At 43.6% G+C, this 22,042-nt stretch overlaps 1 protein-coding gene and 1 long non-coding RNA gene across 6 annotated transcripts in view; one reads left to right on the forward strand and one right to left on the reverse strand.

Moving 5' to 3' along the window:
- B4GALNT1 (beta-1,4-N-acetyl-galactosaminyltransferase 1) overlaps positions 1-22,042 on the reverse strand; it is a 159,824-nt gene that overhangs the window by 73,974 nt on the left and 63,808 nt on the right. The window lies entirely within an intron of this gene.
- LOC128342244 (uncharacterized) lies at positions 3,167-3,796 on the forward strand. Its single transcript, XR_008314857.1, has 2 exons — positions 3,167-3,232; positions 3,336-3,796. It is a non-coding gene; the product is annotated as an uncharacterized LOC128342244 (long non-coding RNA).

A 22,042-nucleotide genomic window follows, 5' to 3' on the forward strand; every position in this document is an offset into this window, starting at 1 on the left:
CCATACTGGACAGGTCTCACCAGAGGAGCCAGACAAAGAGTGCCTCTCCCATCAACAATATGGTGAGACGTAACTTTAATAAATCTGTACCGGATCGGTCGTCGCCCGGGTCAACAAGGACCACGCCAGGTGCTGGAGTCCCTGGACATCTGGTGGCAAGTGGGCTACAGGACTCAGGATCTTCAGTTGAGCAACCAGGGCTGGAGACTGCAAGGTTACTGGAAGAAACGTCACTTAACCGAAAAAAATATACGAAAAATGCCAACAAGGAAATAATGATCTGCTATTACAAGTCTAGTCCAACTAGAAGAGGTTATTTAAAAAGAATGTACCAAATTTGGAAAGAGAAGCATCCAGATACAGAAATAACAGAACAAAGGCTAGCAGACCAGAGAAGATTCATAATAAGAAATAACGTATTCACAGAAGTTGAGCTGGAAAAACTGCAAAGAGCAACACAGGCTCAAGATATGGAAGAAGAATAACCACCAACTGAAGCAGTTGCTCAAGTGCAGGTGGAGGAGGTGTTGGAAATAGAGGATGCCACTGTTGCTGAACTGTTTCAAAACCAAAATCAAAACCCCTTTGCCTTCACCTCAAAAACCCAAATGCCGTTTAACAGAAAAGCAACAAGAACTAAAGCAAAAAATAACTAAGCACATTGAACTAAACAACCACCAGGGTTCGACTTCCAGCTCTCAAAACAGTTGCTAAAAAACAACTTGCTCAGGCGTTAAAAGATGTCAATGCTCCACTTGCAGAAATAACAACCAATAATTTGCAAGAAACAAACCAACTAATGTACAGTGCAGCAACAATAATAACACAAGAGCTCGGATATAAGCTCAATGGACCTGTAAAAAAAGAAAGCAGTACATCACCTAAATGGAAGATTAGATTAGAAAATAAAATCTCCAGACTTAGATCAGATGCTAGTAAATTGAAAGATATGAAAGACAAGAAGCTGAAGAATGAAAACACCAAACAGTATCTGATCCAAAAATACCACCTAGATTCAAGGAAAATTAGAGAAGTCCTGGAAATAATAAAGCAGCAAATAACAGCAGTGTCAAAGAAGATTAGCAGATACGAAGCCAGAATTACACAATGCAGGCAGAATCTCCAATTCCAGTCGAATCAGAGACGTTTCTACCAAAGCATAGAAGTAGAAACAAATGCAAGACCTGATAACACCAGAATTAATAAGTGAAAGAGCAAAGAAAATTAAAAATTGGACTGCACCAGGTGACGAATTGCATGGCTTTTGGCTTAAACACCTAACAAGCCTTCATTAACAACTATCAAAACAGTTCAATCACATTTTGCAAGGTGGTGATATTGAACAATGGCTAACAACTGGGAAAACTCATCTCATCATGAAAGACCCAGCAAAAGGTGCAGTTCCAAGTAATTATAAACCGATAACCTGCCTGCCAACCATGTTCAAATTATTAACTGGAATAATAGCAGATGAAGTGATACAACACTTATTAACTAACAAACAACTTCCAGTTGAACAGAAAGGAAATTGTCTGAACACCAGAGGCACAAAAGACCAGCTGCTGATTGACAAAAAGATTTTACAAAATTGCAAGAGAAGAAAACAAATCTAAGTGTTGAATGGATTGACTAGAAGAAAGCCTTCCACTCATTGCCTCACACATAGATACTAAAATGTTTAGAAACAACTAGTGTCAGCAAAAACATTCAGATATTTATTTAAAAAAGCAATTAGCATGTGGAGTACAGTTAACAATCAATGGCAAGACACTTGGACAGGTTAGCATTAGAAAAGGCATTTTCCAAGGGGACTCATCATTCCCCTCTGTTGTTTGTAATGGCCATGACTCCACTTTCACAAATACTAAACAAAACAGGCCTCAGATACCAAACATCTAAAACATCAAGTAAAATCAACCATCTGCTGTACATGGACGATCTGAAGTTGTATGGAAAGTCCCAGTCAGAAATCGAATCACTGCTAAACACTGTCCATCTATTCAGTAGCAATATAGCAATGGAGTTTGGACTAGACAAGTGTGCTGCATTAAAAACGAACAGAGGAAAATAACAAAAACAGAAGGAATAGAACTGCCCAACGGAAGCAACATCAAGAACCGGGAAGAGAAGAACATTACAAATACTTGGGCATTCTACAGGCTGATAACATTGCACATGCTGAAGTTAAAAGAAAAATTGGAAGTGAATACATCAGGAGAGTTAGAAAAATCCTCAAGTCTAAACTCAGTGGTGGGAACACCATACACGCCATAAACACCTGGGCTGTACCTGTTATCAGATACACTGCAGGAATAATAGACTGGACCCAGGCAGAGCTAGAGAAGCTAGATTGTAAGACCAGGAAAATAATGACCATCAATCATGCTCTGCACCCCCGCAGTGATGTAGATAGGCTATACCTCCCTCGCAGCTCAGGTGGAAGAGGAATGCTGCAAGTCCATCAAACAGTAGAGGAGGAGAAAAAGAGGCCTTGAAGAATATATCAAGGACAGTGAAGAAGATGCACTTAAAATGGTCAATAACAAGAAACTATTCAACAACAATGAAACCAAGCAGGCCTACAAGAAAGAACAAGTCAAGAACCGAGCAGAAAAATGGAGAAATAAGCCACTGCATGGTCAATATTTGCACAATGTAAGTGGGAAATCAGACATCACCAAGACCTGTCAATGGCTTAAGAATGGCAACTTGAAGAAAGAAACAGAGGGTTTAATACTGGCTGCACAAGAACAGGCACTAAGAACAAATGCAATAAGAGCAAAAGTTGAAAAGTCAACAACAAACAGCAAGTGCCACCTTTGTAAACAAAAAGATGAAACAGAGGACCACCTAATCAGCTGTTGTAAAAAGATCGCACAGACTGACTACAAAATAAGAGTTACCAGCAGATCAATAATTATTGCTATCGGCATTTGTCCTCCTAAAGTAAGAGCTAACAACAGATTGGTGTATTGTGCTGACAATAGTATCAACGTAAGTGTGCCGACAATGTGAATGATTTACTTTATGAATAACAGACCGCAGCTGTTTTGTTTATGTAATTAATCACTCAGTACGATTAACGTGTTACTCCCTGTGAATCACCACGCCTTCAATTAGCGGGCTATATAACACAGAGCCCCATGAACTAACTAGTCATTGAATGATTTGTTTTCCCGGAGTGGGATGTAGGAGGATAGAGCTCTCCAAAAAATACTTTCGGAGGAAATGGGTATGTGTTAATGGGCATATAGAGGGGAGGTTTTGGATAACATTATGATGTTTGTTGGATGATGTAATCAGCTGCGGAACTGTTCTTATGCTCACATTTCCAGAAGCTTTGCAGCTCTGATGAAGAATGTTCGAAATGGGCTGGAGAATTTCCCGGGTTCGCCCATCAGCTCTGCTTTAGACAGCTCTGCTTTAGACAGACATTTGTGTACAGATTTGCTGACTAGCTATTGCACTTGCAACTTCTGCAATTGGAACTTTTGCAGTTTTTTTTCATGAAGAACAAGACAGCTCTGCTTCAGATAGACAATTGTGTACAGATTTGCTGACTAGCTATTGCACTTGCAACTTCTGCAATTGGAACTTTTGCCATTTTTTTTCATTGAGAACAAGACTCTCCTGTACCAATTGATTATTTGGATGTTCAGGACCTACGTTCATTATGTACTATTCACACTCATTGTATTTATGCAGTTAAAGTTTAAGTGATTTGTATATAAAAAACCCTTTGAGGTCTTTTTTTTGGTATATACTCAAAAAAATAATAATGGATATTCTCACAACATTGAAAGTGTTTGGATTTTGTCACAATAATGTATAGGTTGGATTCTTCTTATGAACAAGAGTTTTGATAGTGCTGTATGTTTTGGGAGTGTTATCAATTCCTATTGCTATCATTACCATTATTTTTGCATGGTCTCACCCATTTTGCTGCTGACTACAAACAAAGGCATGACAAGGTAGCAGGGATGATACACTGGAACTTCTGCAAAAAATACAAGCTACCTGTAGCCAAACATTGGTGGGACCATAAAATTGAAAAAGTTGAAGAAAATGAAGATGTAAAAATATTATGGGACTTCCGACTACAAACAGACAAACATCTGCCACACAATACACCAGATATTGTTACCTGAGCAAATGACCATTGACACGGATAGTGAAAGAGACAAAGGTTTATTTCTCAGAGCTGAGGACGACCCCTGGTGCCTTTTGGCAAAAGTCCAAGGAGCGTACCTCTTACAGACTAACAAGAGTTTATAAAGATTTTCCTCCACCCCTAGGCATCAACATTCAGCCCCAAAGAACCAATCATATTCTCCTTGAGGGACGGAGCTGCTCTGGGAAGAGCAGAAGGTTCCAAGTTCCCTCCTTGGCATCTCCAAGATAGGGCTGAGATAGACTTCTGCCTGCAACCTTAGAGAAGCCGCTGACAGTCTATGTAGACAGTATTGAGCTAGATGGACCAAGCATCTGACTCTGTATATGGCAACATCAGGAAATCTGATTGTAAAGTACATCCTTGTGCTGTGCTACACCAAAGGAGTACAAGCTTACTCTATACCTCATATACACAAGTTTAACTCCTTTGAAGCTTAGGACTCCTGTTAAAGCATTCCCTTTGGGACTTTTCAATATATATATTTACAGATATTGTAAACGAACCCCAGGCTTGTTTAAAAAATCCTTGGGCAGAGTTGCCACCAGTCTCCTATAAGACAAAACTAACATTAAAACCTTCCACGTTCTATCTAGGACACTTTCCAGATTAGACTCTGCAACAGGGTCATGACATGTCTCTGAAGTGTGCTTCTGCACTTCATGTGTTGTGACACCGCAGTCTCTACGCTGACAGCAGATATTTCCAATGCCTTGTTTCGAATTTAATCACTGCGATATCCTTACCCATAAAAGCCTTGGGCGTGCGGAGCGCATGCCCAGATCGGCCCAAAAAGATACGGCCGCCCAGAGACTGGCAGCCATGTTTTTAGCGATTGGACAAAAGTGCCCCAAATGCTGCAACCGCCTTCCTTGCACCCCCCCCTTGAATAAAGGCCTAAATGGCCCAAAATATTGTGTCCGCGGCCGTCGCCGCCAACCCCCCCTCTCCCACCCAGCTGCCCGAGACCTCCTTACCAGAACCAGGGCGAAGTAAGGACTCTTTAAAAGCAAAATAGAGGAGCTCGCGAAAAGAGCTCCTCTCTCGGCAAAGCCACTGCTCAGACTGCTGCTTTGGACGCAAAGAACGCAATAGGCGTTCTTTGTAGCCAATGCAGCACTTCGGGAAGAGGCTTGGCCGAGAGAGGAGCTCTGCTTGCGAGTTCCTCTCTCCTTTCAATTCACTGTGGCGGCGACTGGGCTATTTTGAGAGGGGGAATAGGGAACTCTTTATTCGGGCAGCTGGGAGGGCGGTCGTTGTCGGCCTTTATTTGTGTGGGGAAGGGGACGGGGAAGGAGAAATCGGCCAGCAGGGAGGGCGGGAGGACAGTTGGCGCCGCGGGAAACATTTGGGGCACTATCTTCCATTTGGCCAACATGGCCACCACTGTAACACAAGCACTTCGAAGTCCCCTGCCATTCCCTCTCCCTCTCTGCGGACAACCAATCACAAAGCTGGAGAACTCCCCCCCCCCTTACCAGCTAAGGACGGGAAAACTGGCTGCATAAATGACGGGAGTGCGAGACAGGTTAACAGACTAACGGTCACCACTTCAACACCGCCAGAGCAGAGCATAAGGAAAGTACCAAACGTTGTAGATTACTGCCTCCACATTGACTAAAAAAATAAATAAAAAAATAAAAAGCCAGGACACAAAACTCCCTGAGGGGAGTCAGCCGGCTAACCAACAGGGAAGCCCTTTTCTTCCCACAAAAACAGAGACAGTGCTATCCCTTGCCTATAGTGGAGAATTGGAGAAAATACCACAGAGGGTCATACAGAAATAACCTTCAAAGGGGGCACAAAACAAAATCTAAAAAAAGGAGCAAAAGAGAGAGAGAGAGAGAAGACAGGAAAGAAGGACAGTACACATATATTTGACTTATAGACACTGCCCTCAAAGGGGGCAAAAAACAAAATCTGACAAAATTTACAAAGAACAAAGACACACGTGAAACACTGACTTGGCCTTGGCCAAGATCCTCAGCCCAGAGCCCACTAACACACAGGGAAGCTACAGCCAGGCAGAACAAACAAGATAATAATAAAATTGCCAATATTCCTGCTGATACCAACAGTGTGAAATAAACCACAGTTACAAAACAACAAGAACAAAAAGTCTGTACAGTACATTCGGCCAAAATCAATAAAGAATAAAAAGGCCAATTTACAAAGAGAAAAATAATAATAAAAAAAAAGAAACAAAGAAACATGGCCTCCATAGCACAAGAAGAGAACAGAAAAACGACAGCCAACACAGAAATCCAACAAGACATAGAGAAGCAACATATAGAGAAAGAAAGAAAAAACTACCAAGTACTAATAAACAAGAAAAAAGCAGAAAGAGAGAAACAGAGACGTGCAAAACGAACAAATGAGCACAAGGAAAATGAACAGCACAGACATACACAAAGACGTAGAGAAAAAAGAGCAAAGCAGACACCAGGAGAAGAACATATAGAGGAAGAGCTAACTAGCCAGCAGAAACAAACAAGGCAGAAAAAAGCAGAACAGGAAAACCTAAGACGAACAAAAAGAACATTTGAGCAGAGACAAAATGAGCAACAAAAAACAAAAAATAGACGCATTAAAAAAAAAGCCAATCAGACTCCGGAAGAACAACAAACACAGAGAACACAACATGCAGAAAATGAGAGAACAAGAAGAAGAGAACAGACTGCTGAAAAACAAAAACAGCATCGCCAAGAGGTAACCCATAGAAAAAGAATCCAAAATCAGGAATATCAGGCTGCAATCACCACAACATCCATTCTAAATGACAATACAGAGCAGAACCAGAAAAACATCCAACCACATACATGTGGAAATTTAGACCAGAGATGTGAATTCTGCAATGCTAAACATTTTGAAGGAGAAAGACCCACAGACTGCAAATTTTCACAATGCTGCTCAAAGGGGAAAGTAAACCTACTCCCCATTACAACAGACCCATTCATTGAGCAACTTATGACTGGACAACATCAACACAGCAGAAACTTTATGGAGAATATCAGATCCATAAATAGTTCACTAGCATTTGCCTCCATGGGAGCAAACATAGTAACACCACCAGGCCATGGGCCGTACTGCTTCCAGATACACGGCACAATTTGCCACAGAGCAGGCACGCTGCACCCACAGCAGGGCCAAGACAGACAATATGCACAATTATACATCTTAGACCCCACAGAGAGAAGATTACAAAATAAAACCAATACAAAAATCAACCCACAACTTATGCAAGCTCTAAGTACACATTTTGCAGAAAACAATCCCTTTGCTGAGGCTTGCAAAATGCTACACCAAGTAGAAACAGAATGTCAGGAGGGAACAGAACAGACAGGCGATGCAATTAGGGAAGTAACCTTGACCATAGTCCAAGACCGTGAAAATGATCCAAGACGATATAATGCACCGCAGCATAATGAGGTAGCATTTATTTTCAAAAATAATGACGGAGAGCCACCACTGGAAAGAGATCTACTAATTCACTGTAAACCCGGAGCAGGCAACCCAGACCACAAAATTACACAAAGAATAAGTGTCCTTGATCCCAACCTAGAGCCCATGGTGTACCCATTACTATTCCCCAGTGGAGAACAAAGCTGGGGGATAGACATACCTTTACAACTTAGGCCACAAGCCTTAAAGAATTTAACAAAGCAACCATGTGCACCAAGAGTACGAGTCAGCCAGATGCAGTACTATGGCCACCGACTATCCATCAGAGACAACTTTAACGCCTTCCTAAATGCAGGACGTCTTACACAGCAATACATGGTAGATGCATATGTAAAGACAGAGGCCAACAGACTCAATTTTGTACAACAAAACCAGCCAAAATTACGAGTTGAGAAATACTCAGGATTGATGGACCACTTAAACGAAACAGCCAATACAACAGGCCAAATTCCTGGAAAGCCATTTATTTTGCCATCCTCATTTGGAGGTAGCCCCAGAAACATGCTCCAGAACTATCAGGACGCAATGGCTATTGTCAGAAAATACGGAAAACCAGATCTCTTCATTACAATGACATGCAACCCAAAGTGGAATGACATTGTAGACAACCTAGAACAGGGCCAAACTGCTGCAGCACGACCAGATTTAGTGGCAAGAGTCTTCCACCTGAAACTAAGATCCCTAATAGATGACATCTGCAAGAAACATATATTTGGCCCACCAACAGCCATTTTGTATGTCATAGAGTTCCAAAAAAGAGGCTTGCCACATGCACACATACTGCTCATCCTGACTGAACACTATAAGCCAAAAACCGAAACATCCATCGATAACATAGTATCTGCAGAGATCCCAGACATTGAAAAAACACCACAACTGCATGAAATAATAACAAAGCATATGATCCACGGACCATGTGGAACTCATAATCGACATTTACCGTGTATGTCGAATGAAAAATGCACAAAAGAATTTCCAAAAGAGTACCAAGAACACACTATTGCAAACATCAATGGATACCCCAAATACAGAAGAAGAGACACCGGAGAAAGCAAAATACAAAAAGGAAAACCAATAGATAATAGATGGGTTGTGCCATATAATCCATTTTTGGCCATAAAGTATAACTGCCACATCAACGTCGAAGTCTGCGCATCAGTAAGGAGCGTAAAATACCTGTTCAAATATATATACAAGGGACACGATTGCGCAAAAATCGAAATCCTAGAACCAGACACTTTGAACCATGACGAGATCAAAACCTACCTGGATACAAGATATGTCAGCGCGCCAGAAGCAGCATGGCGACTAAATGGATTCGAGATGCATTACCAATCCCATACAGTACACAGACTGGCAGTGCATCTCCCAGACGAGCAAGCAGTAATTTTCACCCCAGAAGACATTGGCGCAGCAACTGACAGAGCAGCAAGCCGTGAAACACAATTGACAGCTTGGTTCAAACTAAATCAGCAAGACGAGAAGGCAAGACACATATTATACGCAGACATCCCAATATTTTATGTCTTTGACAAAGCAAACAGCACATGGAAAATTAGGCAGCGTGGGGCAGAAAAAGTGATTGGCAGAATGTATTCTGTGAATTTGCAAACAGACCAGGAGCGCTATTGTCTACGCCTCCTACTGCTGCATGTGTCAGGAGCAACATCCTATGGAAACCTCAGAAGCGTGGATGGAATTGAATACCCAACTTTCCAAGAAGCAGCAAAAACAAGAGGACTCAAACGATGAACAGGTGTGGGAAAGTACACTCGAAGATGCAGCACAATACAACATGCCCACGCAAATCAGAGAACTCGTTGCCTACATCTGTGTCTTTGCATCCCTCCAAAACATGCAGGAGCTATTTACAAAATATGAACCATACCTCACTGAAGATTATGTCCATAAACATCTACAGCACAATAAAGATTGCACAGTGTGTCGTGACCTCGCCCTCCAAGAAATTGCAAAAATATTAACAATCCATGGAAAGAAATGCACAGACTACGGCTTAACATACAACATGCATAATACAGAGCACCTTAAAGAAACATACAACCAAGCCTATGAAAAACAAACAGCAGAACAGATGTCAAAAACCTTCAATGATGAGCAAAAAGCAGCCATGGAAGAAATTATAACAGCTAGCCAAAACGATGAGCTAGAACACCGCTGCTTTTTCTTGGATGAACCAGGAGGGAGTGGAAAGACATACTTATATAAAACCATTCTCAGCACAATTCGTGGCCAGAATGAACTCACGCTCCCTGTAGCCTCCACAGGAATAGCAGCAAACCTTCTACAAGGCGGCAGAACATATCACTCACAATTCAAACTGCCAGTACCAATACTTGACAACTCCGTGTCTAACATGCGCCTCAATTCCCAAGATGCTAAAAACATTAAAAAAGCCAGAATAATCATTTGGGATGAGTCAACGATGGCATCCACTCAAGCAATAACAACAGTAGACAAACTAATGAAGGAAATCATGGAGAACAACAAACCCATGGGTGGTAAACTATTTTTACTTGGAGGAGATTTCCGACAGACACTTCCAGTAGTGCCACACGGAACCCAAATCCATATTGTAGAGGCCTGCATAAAATTCAGTACACTGTGGGACACATTCAAGATCCTAAAACTTCACAACAATATAAGATCAATAGACCCAGAATTCAGCAAGTGGGTAATCACAGTAGGCAGTGGAGAGACAACACGCATTGAGGGATTACAAGAAAACATCATTGAGATCCCATCAAGCATCATATGCAGAACAGATATTGTGAGAGAAATTTTCGGAGAAAAAATTCAAGTGCAAAACGTCCAAGACATAGCGAGAAGATCCATCCTTTGTCCAAAAAAACAGTGGTGTGGACACCATCAGTGACTAGGTGCTCAGCATATTGGAGGGTGAAGAAATAACTTATCACAGTACAGACTCAATAGATGACACCACTGAGGAAGATGCCAAAAACTACCCAGCAGAATTCCTGAATGACCAAACACCCACAGGAATGCCAAAAACATACACTCACCCTGAAAGTAGGCGCAATAATAATGCTTCTAAGAAACCTTAACACAAAAAAAGGACTATGCAATGGAACCCGCCTAATTGTAACAAACCTAGAAAAGAATATCATCATAGCACAAGTAATCACAGGTTCAGCACAAGGAGACATGGTCTTCATCCCAAGAATTGATTTGGCACCAACATGCACCGACCTACCATTCACCTTAAGAAGATGACAATACCCAATAAAATTAGCTTTCGGTATGACAATAAACAAGTCACAAGGACAAACCTTGGAAAAGGTCGGAATCTATTTGCCTGAACCAGTGTTCAGCCATGGACAATTATATGTAGCGTTGTCAAGAGTGAAAAGTTTTAAAGACGTCGTGGTCAGGGTGCTGGAAGGCCTAGAACAAGGAAGACTAATAGCAGGCTCAGGACAAATATTCACCAAGAATGTGGTGTATAAAGAAATACTATGAGGGCGGAGGGGGGGAAACCAAGAAAAATAAAGAATATTAATTACACAAAACATAGCCTCAATAGTATGTAAGAACGAAATAAGGGGGGAAAAAGAGGGGGTGGAAAGGAGGTAAAAATGAGAGACACAGGGACAAGGGAGAGGGGAGGGGGGAAACTCAGAGGACAACAAAAACAAAGAGCAAGTGAGAAACAAACAGAGAGAGAGAGACAGACAGAGAGATTTTAAAAAAAACACCACACAGACACACAGACACACACAAAAGGGGGGGGGAGGCTAGCGCCCGTTATTATAACAGGCTTAAAAATACTAGTAGTGCTATAACATTGTATATCCGGCATGAAAAGGTTGGGGTTTTTCCAGGTTGTTAGTTTTCGTGAGACTGCTCCCCCTGCTGGGCACTTTGCTATTTATGCTTTGAATGTGATTTGCCTGAATAGAAGCATTGTGCCGCTGTTGAGCGACTAATCAGGAAAGCGCCTAGAACAAGAGTAAAATATAGCCCAAATGATTTAAAACCTCTTTAAAGAGCATACAACCAGAGCAGGCACGTAGGGAGACAGAATGGAGCATGTTTCCAGCCAGATCAAGTTTAAAACAATCAAAAGCTAGTTTATTGAAGTAGATATAAAAAGTAGGATAGTTCACAGGCAAATGAAGCAAAATGGTTAAAATGCACAAGCGAGATCTTTTTCTTCTTGTCTGGTTTTAGACAGGAAGCTCAGTAGCTCTTAGGTTGCAGTTCAGAAAACAAAAGCGTGCATTGCTGTGAAGTCTGCATGCTCCCAGGAGCCATGCAGCCTGGTCTCAGCGAACAAAGCTAAACTAACACCAAAGTAACGTGTTGGAAACAGCAGCCTCAAGTCCCCCCACCCCTCACTTAACTCTCTCCTTTAACAGGCTGGTTCCTTTATAGGGAAGGACTGGTGAGGCAAAGCTAGCTAGAGGTTACAATCTGCCTCTTGGAGATAGGCAGAACAATCAAAAGCTTAACGTTTCTCCCTCAAAGTAGCAGTTTTCCAAACAATAAGAGCAAGATTTCTAACAGACAAGTGAGAGACAAGAAATCCAAAAGGAATACCAAGGCCAGACCAAAATTGGCTTTGGAACTGAGGGACATTCAGATATGAACCCAGAATGTATTTTAAAGCCGGAAAAAGGTCAATTCTGTCACATGTTCCCCCCGCCCCCCAACTTGTACTAGTGGGGAAAGTGTTCTGTTGTACACTTCTGAAAATTGGACAACATCCAAAAGGTCAGGTGGCTTAAACATCACCAGTGAATTTCGGGGAACACTAGACTCTAACTCATCATGTAGACTACATAGCCTATGGTGCATACTAGGAATAGTACAACAAAATACAAATCATACACAGGATCAGAACAAACATGGTCCCTAAACACATTCCATAAAATGAACATGCAAAAAGCATAACAAAGCGTTTTCAGCTATTTAGCATGACAGGTATAAGCATTTCCCTTATTCCTACAAGGTTTTATGCAGCCACGTCTCTAGGCCACCTCCAGCCTCAGAGGCAAGATATATCACAATACCAGTTGAAGGAGGAGAGTAACAACAGCAGGAGAGAGGGCATGCCCTCACCTCTTGCCTGTGGGCTTCTCAGAGGCATCTGGTGGGCCACTGTGTGAAACAGGATGCTGGACTGGATAGGCCTGATCCAGCAGGGCTCTTTTTATGTTCTTAATCAAAAGGCAATAAAGCATCTTTACAGTACTTTTATCATAGTTTCAAACCCAAAAACATTACATAAACACTATTATTCATCATACAGAACATCAGTTCAGACATTACTTTAAAGGTGCTCTACTTGTGTAGGGCTACAGTCTCTCCTACAGACTATACAGGCATCAGCAACACATCCTCCCGCTCCCTTCAGGCGAAACCGCAAAGAATTACAACAAACGTACAACCCATAACCAAGCACTTAAACAAAAATAATTTCCCTGACTTTGAAGTCCAGCAGGTCAGCCCAGAGACCAAAGGGTTTTTTGTTGTTATTTTTTGTAAAAAATAAAATAACTACTTGTCTCATTTTCCTGTTCTGTAGCTGCACCTTGCTGTAGGAAGGGACAACATGTAGATCAGACAGTCTCCATTAATCCGCATGGCTGGAATCCCTCCCACATTCCATAAGAAGGGAGGAAACAGATTCATAGAGTGAAAGGGTCCTGAGAGGCAGCATGGCTCCTTAGAACTTGCCGAGTTGCTTCAAGGACAACACAGGACCAACTGATGAACTTGACAGCATAAGAGCTCAGTGATGCTACTGATGGAGAAATCTCGGGAACTCTGGATTTGTTTAATGAGCAGAGACCCTCACCATCCATCAGGTTAAAGCTTTTATGAACCACAGCATGCCAGGTGTCTCTCTTCCAAGAGCACACACTCAGGCTTTTGGCAAGCGTCTTCTATACTGTTTACATACAGGCTAGAGGATTGAGTACAGAGCCTATCATAGGCCAAAGTTTCATGGTATACACCAATCATTCTAGTACAAGCAGAATAAAGCTTAGCCATTGGTAGACAAGGTGAACCAATTACAAGGCAGAAATCAGCAATAATGCACCAATCAGCTTTTAGCTGAGCTTATGCCTAATCAGGCAGGGCAAGCTGTGTTCAACAGGTGTTGTATCTCTACTCAAGTGAGGCAGAATATTGTTTCAAAGAAAAGGGGCCCTTGTAACAGCACAGTGCAGAAGCTTGTGACCTTTAGGACCTATGTAGGTAACACAACTAGGTGAAAGGGGATAGTGGAATTTTCTCATCAGTCTACCCTTTGAGGCTTCATGTGGATACATTAAGCCTCACTCCTTCCAATATCCTTATAGGTTTGCTCTTCCAGCCTGTGCAGTTTGTTATAAATCACCTGCCTGTCTGAGCATCTAGGGTAAGCATACTTGGAGGTGGACTGAACAAGCCGCTGCATCAAGCCTTTTATCAGCATTATTCCAGCTTATAAGGTTCCCATGCAGATTACTATAGCCAAGCAGACTGCTAATATTTTCCTTCCCAGACCCCCCTGTATCAGGCAACCAGGACGTCAGTCAAGATCAAGCCTACATAGGACACTTACTAATTTTATGTACATGATCAAAAATTTCACCATACAGTAGTTATCAGGTGCATAAACACAATATTCCTTTCCTCTCAGGGCACAGGCACCTCCTTTGGCGGCCAGTACATAATCCAGGCCCAGGTGGTTCTGGAGAGTCATTTGTCTGATCTTCCTTTGTTCCTGGACCAGAGAAAGCAGGGCTTTGCCTGTCTCATTGGCCAATACTTCCACTACAGCCTGGAGCCTAATAACCGCTCCTCCAACTCTAGCCACCCCTACTGGAGGGAGAGATGACCATCCCATAACAGCTGATACCTGCAAGGGACTCCTGCTATCTACTATGTCCTTAGCTGTATGCAGGTCGCGTTTACTTTGTCTCTCTCCCTTGAGGATTTGAGCTCTTACTCTGACGGTGCACCATAGCTGGGCCACATAATGTTTTCCGTTCTGGTGTGGGGGGGGAGAGGCTCTGTAGGCTTGATTATCACACACATAGTAGTGGCCTGCTAGGGCCACCCTTTCTTGCAGGTCTTGATGTACAGTGTTGTTTGATGGTAATACCTTGAAATAGAATAGCTGGAGGGAGTTATATTGTGCATATAGGAGCCATTTATGGTAGCCCCATTTTTTATGAAGGTGACTTCACATGTGCTGTTTCCCAACTGTGGACTGGTGCCATTGCACTGGAAACAGAACTCTCCCTCTTTGGGCACAACATACAGGAATGAGTTGATCTCTGCCTGTCTATCTGCCCAAGTGAGGTTCCCCCTATTCCCCTAAGTGGCATATTCATAATCTAGCACGGTGGCATTCAAAGGGATGAGGACCATGGACAGACAGACAGACAGACAGACACACACACACATACACCCCGCCCAAGCATGAATGGGCATGTGGTGACACACCCAGCAATCTGTCTTATTTAGGGCCTTGGCTATTTTGTAGGATAGTTTGACGACCACGTTTTCTCTGTAAGTTGAGAGTGCACAAACAGCAGCACTAAACAGTCCCAGTACCAGTATCACCAGGATCTTCTTCATGTTGGAGGTTCCTCTGGCCACATGGTTGCCAGTCCTCCTTTTGGTCTGTATCCTTCTGGATGTGGGTGGGCACCTTTCTGCAGTGGGATGCGTGAGTCCAGGTAGTCTTTCCTTCACATTTGACCATGTTTTGGGTCATTAACAACACCTAGAAAGGACCCGTCCACCTTGGGGGCCAGACAATTTCCTGTGCTTGAATTTCCTCACCAGGACCTAGTCTCCAGGCTGCAAGGAACGACAGGCCTTGGTACTTGGTAGTATGTGGGCCTCTTTCACCTGCAAGTCAAGTGACTTTTTTTTTTAAAGTTAAATTCACACAGCAGCTTACTGTATCTTGGTCCAGCTGGACCAAGCTGTCCTGTACTGCCTTTACCCTGGTTCAGTTCCCACCCTTAGGGGTCTTCCTAAGGCTATGGTTCCTATTATTTAATAATAATAATTCAATTTCTATACCGCCCTTCCAAAAATAGCTCAGGGCGGTTTACACAGAGAAATAACAAACAAACAAGATGGTTCCCTGTCCCCAAAGGGTTCACAATCTAAAAAGAAACTTAAGATAGACACCAGCAACAGTCACTGGAGGTTCTGTTCTGGGGGTGGATAGGGCCAGTTACTCTCCCCCTGCTAAATAAAGAGAACCACCACGTTAAAAGGTGCCTCTTTGCCCAGTTAGCAGGGGAGTTATTAGGAGTGTTTCTGAAAGAAAGGAGCATGTAGGGCAGGGCATCTGGCCAGGGCAAGCCAGTATCCTTGACAGTCAAAGCCAGCCTGGTTTTCAGGTTCACGTTCCTTCTTTCCACGTCGGCTGAACTCTGAGGATGATAACAAGTGGTGCAGGATTGGCATTCATGCTGAGCCTCAATGCTGGAGAAGGGAGCAAACCAGAATTTTGTTAAATATAATCCCCCCTTCGTTCATGTGGGACCCCTGGTGGTGCCTCATGAACAAAAATGCTGAATGAGGGCACACAAGGCCACAGAACGGCCAACAGGATGGTACCAGGTGCCATCTGGGGCAGTAGTACAGCCAGCACGCTCCCAGAAGGGGTGTTCCCCTGGGGAAATGGCCTGCTGCAGGGAGGACAGTTCAGAAGGAGGGGGGAGCTCTACGAAATGAACAGCCAATATTTCTTGGGCCGAAGGGCCCTTAAGGGCAGCAGACCTAGTTGCTTGGTCTACAAGCCAGTTTCCTTTCACAAGAGGAAAATAAGAGAAGCACGACAGTATACAACAGCAAGCACAGAAGGGAGCAGCATGGCTTCCAGGAGTGCAGCAACTAGCTGTGCATGAGAGTTGGGTGTGCCTGAGGAGGTAATAAAACCCTATTTCCTTTAAAGTACCCCAAACAAGTGGCAAACCCCAAAGGCATACCTTGAATACACTGTACACCGTGACTCTGGTTCCAGAAGCCAGGGTGCAGGTGCATGTCCAGCTCAGCTAGTTGTGTGCTAGAAATAGGGTGGCAATATTCTGGCTCTCCAAATCCGGTTGCCAAAGTATTAAGCACTGTGCAACTTCAGCCATGGAATCTCCAGAAACTTTGATCCTGGAAAGCACTTTCTGGTTTTAACAAGTGAGTTTAAAGCAGAAAATAGGCACAAGCCAGCAAAGGTGAGGCACTACTAAATTCCACCCCAATGCTTTCAGTAAGACTTAGTTATAACTGAACTACGTTTGAACTTTCCCCAATGTTTTTTTTTTTTAAGTGATCTGTTACTGTACTCTACATATGCTAATTTTGTCTCCTGAACAGCAGATTTCTTGCCAACTATACTAAAAACTCTAGGGTGAAGTTCCAAACAAGCACATGCCAATATGCAATATTGCTTAAAGAGAAGCAATATTTCTTTAGGCAAGTACTCTTAAAAAAAAACAAAAAACCACAACATTACAAGATCTTAAAACCAAGTGAAGGTCCAAACAAGCCTGCATATTAGGACATGCAGTCCAACCCAATGAACAAATTCAACCCCACTAAATTCAGTGGAGCTCACTCCAAGACAGTATTCCAAAGGTAAGAAGGAAGCATGTGTAGAAAGGTGTTGCAGCCGAATTTTCTCTGAAAGCATCATCTTTCCATGTGGGGGCCACAGGAGGATAAGGAGGTGAACATTTGGCTACAACATGTGGGAAAACACGGGCTTTGCAAGCAGGTAATGCTAGGAAAGGCATTTTGTTGATGACTGCTTATCATAATATGTTCTACACCAGGTAAGATCTCTAGATGCATTGCAGGCAATTCCCGAAGGAAGGCAGTTTTGACTGAGAGATCTTAATGTATCTCCAGAACAACCCAAAGGACAATCAACCGGGCCAGATGGATGCATGGTATCTATGGGACAATGGGTCAGTGAACTGGGTATCGCTCAAATGGCCTGAAAAAGGAGCTCCAGGCATGCCTGCTTGGCAACCTGTTTCTCCCCTCATCTGCTCCACTTTATACTGCTGCCTTGTATCCTTCTCTCACACCCCAACATGCTCTGAAAAATACATCCTAGTATGGAAGATGATTTGTTAGAAGAATGGTTTCTGCCACTGGCTCCTCCTGCCAACCCACAGCAGAAAGTCATGGCTTTCACGGATGTTCAATCCCAGGAGGGTCCTACTTCGGTGACCCATGCTAAGACTAAGTCATGTGGGACAGCTTCTGGCCAGCATCCAACATTGTCCATCGCCACTGCGGCACTTGGTAAAGAAATCAGAAATGTGGAAGAGCAGTTAACACTCCCACCATTAAAGGGCGTCATCCCAGCAGCTTTGTGTAAGGCCCTACGTCCGGACCTAGCTGCTGTCTACATGCACCAGGGAACGCCAACCAGAAGGGGACAGAAATTCACTGTACACTGTACAGTTCTATGAGATCTCCACCAAATCAATCAGGCATCTGCCTATCACCCCGGATTTATCTCCAGGATGTTTTTTCTGGCTTGACTCCACACAGAGGAACTGCCCAGGGTCTCGCTTGTACCCAGAGCCTAAATTTTCCTGGAAATAAGGTGGCCACCATGTTCAAACTCAACAGTATTCAGGACCTGCAGGTCAGGAAAAGGATTTTGGGTAACAATTGCAACGATGATACTTTGCTGCTTTTCTTACTGTTGACCAGTCTTTGTATCATTTGAAATAGGGGGAAGGGAAAATACCTCTGTTAGTGGATACAGGTGCAACCCGGTCCACTCGGCACATGGAGGATGCAGCTGCCTTGGCTCCATCTGGAGAGGTTGTAAATGCTGTGGGAATGGGTGGAGTAGTGATACCCCATCCAGCCTCACACCCCACTTCTGTGCAAGTGGGTCCCCTTACTTGTGATCATGCTTTTTTGTTAAGTGACAACACTCTTGTAAACCTATTGGGAAGGGATCTACTATGCAAATTAAGAACTACCATTTATTGCACCCCAGATGGAGTGTATGTGGATATCCCCACTGATTCGGCCCCACGGCTCAATATGGCATTAGCAACAGAGGAGCATCTTGCTGAACCAGCTGGTCATTGATTCCCTTTGAGCTCAAGAAGTCCATGTAGCATCTCGCCCCTTGCCCAGACCTTATCATTTAATCCCTGGTCAATGCAGATGAAGTACTGTTTGCGGATGGGTCCTACTTCAGAAATCAGGCAGACTATGTCTTGGTTATGCCATTGTCACTGGATTTGCTGATCTTGAAGCTTTTGCCCTCCCAGCCCTTTCTAGCTAGCGTTGCCATGTGGCCCGGAATTTTGGGCAGCTCCCAATTTGTTATCTCTTCTTCTGCAGCTGACTGAGCTGAGAAAGCTACTCCCAGTTGCTTCTGTGTGCGGCTGCCTTGTTCTACCCAATCTCCTTCCCAGGCCAGTCCTTATCACTGCTGTTGCTTCTGTGCCTTAAGATCCTGAAGATTCCCAACACACAAACATTTCAGCCTTTTGTGTAGTCTATTTGTTATTTGAGTAGCCCTTTTCACAAATTCAAGTTGCATTTTGTAGAGAGTTGAGAAGATCAAAGCTTCTATCCATTTTCTTTATTGATTAGTATATTGCAATGCGAATGGGTGGAAGGGAGGTGTTGGGTGAAGTTTGCAAAAAGCACAGGATGGAGGATGTGTCCCTTCAGAGTTCTGGCTCATTCGTTCCACTTCTGACAACAAATTGATGGAGAAATTCCAGGAATTCTGGGTTTGTTTAATGAGTGGACTGGAGGCCTTCACCGTCCAAAAAGATGCCTCCAACCAATTCCCTATTCTACTCTTGCTCCACCCCAGCATTTTCTGGATTATGAACTTTGCGCTGGTAAAAGTGTTGCGAAGTGCGATGACAGTATGAGGCAACGGCTTGAAACTGCGAGTACAGTTTTTGTGATTCAGCTAAATAAACCATCCACTTCTTCCAAAAGGCTTTGTCCTCTGACTGGAAGCATCCCTCAGCTCAGCTCCTTAAGGAACAGCCAAGCTCTAAGCCATGCTAATTAACCTTAGGAATAGGCAATTGGCAACCTATCAGGTTTAGAACAGGACCTAGGGGCTTCCCATCTAGCCTCCACTTCCAAGAACACTACTGTAGATGTTCCTCAGCTGCTCTTTGTCTGCATCTTGAGCCTGGTCTACACATGGAGAAGAATGAGGTGGTAGGATGGACTTTTCCACTTAGCACTTCAGGTGTATGATCATAGTTCCAACTAGGAATGTGCAGAATGTTCCAAGTTCGGAATGTTCCAATTTGAAATGGGCCCTTTGAGTGTTCCATGCTCAGAACAGAACAACCATCAAACACAGAGCCTGTTCTGAGCTCAGAACAGAATACCCCCCATTCCGAGTCAGAACGTTTTGAGTGTTCCGAGCGCCATTCCAGCAGCCATCTGTGTGGTCAGCACCATCACGCAAATGGCTGCCGCGTATGCTAGAGCCCAGAAGCTCCAGAGCATTCTGAGTGTTCTGAGTTTGGAAAGGAATACAAATATCATTTTGGGCACATCTCTAGTTCTCAATTTTTTATTGTTTTAAAAACCCATGGAAGTAGAAAGCCGGCCTAGCACGGAGAAATAGCCCAACCACTGTGCTAGCTTTCTGTTTGTATGGAATTGTTGGGGTTGGTGTATGTGTGTGTGCCACAGGGAACCATTTAAACATGTGAGATAGAGATAGTAAGATAGTTCTTTCTGTCACCTCAGCATTCTGCCACCACATTCTGCTGCTGACTAGGCAGCTGAGATACACACAGGGGAGGGAAGGCTTTACCAAAACCTCTGTCGCTATTCACAAGGAGTCAGGGATAAAAATAATCCTGTGTCTCTGCCCTGGCTCACAGGAGAGGGAGTTAATAGGGTGTAGTCACTGGTTTTGGCCCTTCAGCCCTTGCTTAGTCCAAATATGTAAATATTCATTGCCAGCCAAGCTGCTATGTTCTCCTGCCAGCTGCTGTTCATTTGAAATGCAGCTGGACTGAGGCTTCTTGGCAGTTCTCGACATTCTGGCTGCTGGCCAGAGTCTAAAAGTACTGGTCTCAAAACAGGGGCCTCCAGGGTTTTGAGAAAATTGCAAAACATGGGCGGAGAGTGTCGGCCAATGATGAAGTGGCTTGATCTAGAAATCTGTTGTGATGACAACAAAGGAAGTTAATATTATAATGTGCTGGATCCAGTGATGGGAGAATTCAATGTTGCAGCCTTGCTGAAGCTACTAAAGTGTAGACCTGACTGACCCTGTGGAATGGAGGTAAATGCAGTTGTTGAGGCTCCCCTCAAATGGCATCTTGTTACATAGCATTTTGGTCGCATAAAGGACAGTGTAGTAATGATAACTAGAGTGGCAGAAGGCAGTCTGGTCCACACAGGCAAGAGGATGGATGGTATCACTTCAGACTGCAAATGGGGAGTACATTCCTTGCAAACAAACCAGCAATGCAGCAAAGAGCTGGGAAAGAACCTTTCTTCTTGATATGCTAGATTTCTTTTTGCAGAGGTTTTTTCCTTTCTTACATAGAGTAGTATTCGAAACTGGAATCTATCAACAGCAGTCTGAAGTGATGCCTTTGGCTATACCATCTCAGCATCCCACCACCTCATCCCCCTGCATGGGAAGACACAGGTTCAAATCCTGATCAGCCATAAAGCTCACTCAGCAACTCTGGCTCAGAAGATGGAGCCGAGACGTGCTTTCCCCCGCTCAAGCTCCCTGCTCCCTTCATTATAGGCGCTGCAAAGGAGCAGGTCAGTAATGTATTAAAGACCAGAGGGAGGCTTCAACTTCTGTCTGTGGGTTCCAGGTGAGGAGACTTCCTTTTCCCTCATAGACTCACATCAATCAGTTTGGACGACACAGCCCCTTTATTGACTTCTGGGGTGGAAGGCATATTCCCCAAGCCCATTAAAGAGATGGGTCACCAGTGATGGGAGCATGCCTAAAGTGGGCAGGGCTGGCTAAAGGTTTTAAGGGACCCTCAACAAACTGACCTCCATGGATCCCCCCTTCCTTGGGTGGTGGCCACTCTAGCACCAAAGACTATGGTTACAGAGGCAGTCTCATGAATCAGAAGTGGGCTCTTCTGAAACCGTTAGACTCTCAGCAGCTGCTCAACTATGCGGACTTCCGATACCAGCCTCTTTGGGTGCGGTCTCTTCAGGCAACACTTGAGCATGAGAGTGCCAGTGCTCACTGAGGTATGTGGTGGCGGGAAATCTCCTAGGTGAGAGATGAGAGGTGGATTGTATTCTGGTGATGAAACCTCCTAGGATAGCTGCACTGGTGGGTTGTATTTTCCGTGGCTGAACAAATGATATTATTGCTGACTCCTTGCACTTTGTTGTTTTATAATTGCTCTTACC

Source organism: Hemicordylus capensis, chromosome 2 (genome assembly GCF_027244095.1).
Source record: "Hemicordylus capensis ecotype Gifberg chromosome 2, rHemCap1.1.pri, whole genome shotgun sequence".
Taxonomy (NCBI): domain Eukaryota; kingdom Metazoa; phylum Chordata; class Lepidosauria; order Squamata; family Cordylidae; genus Hemicordylus; species Hemicordylus capensis.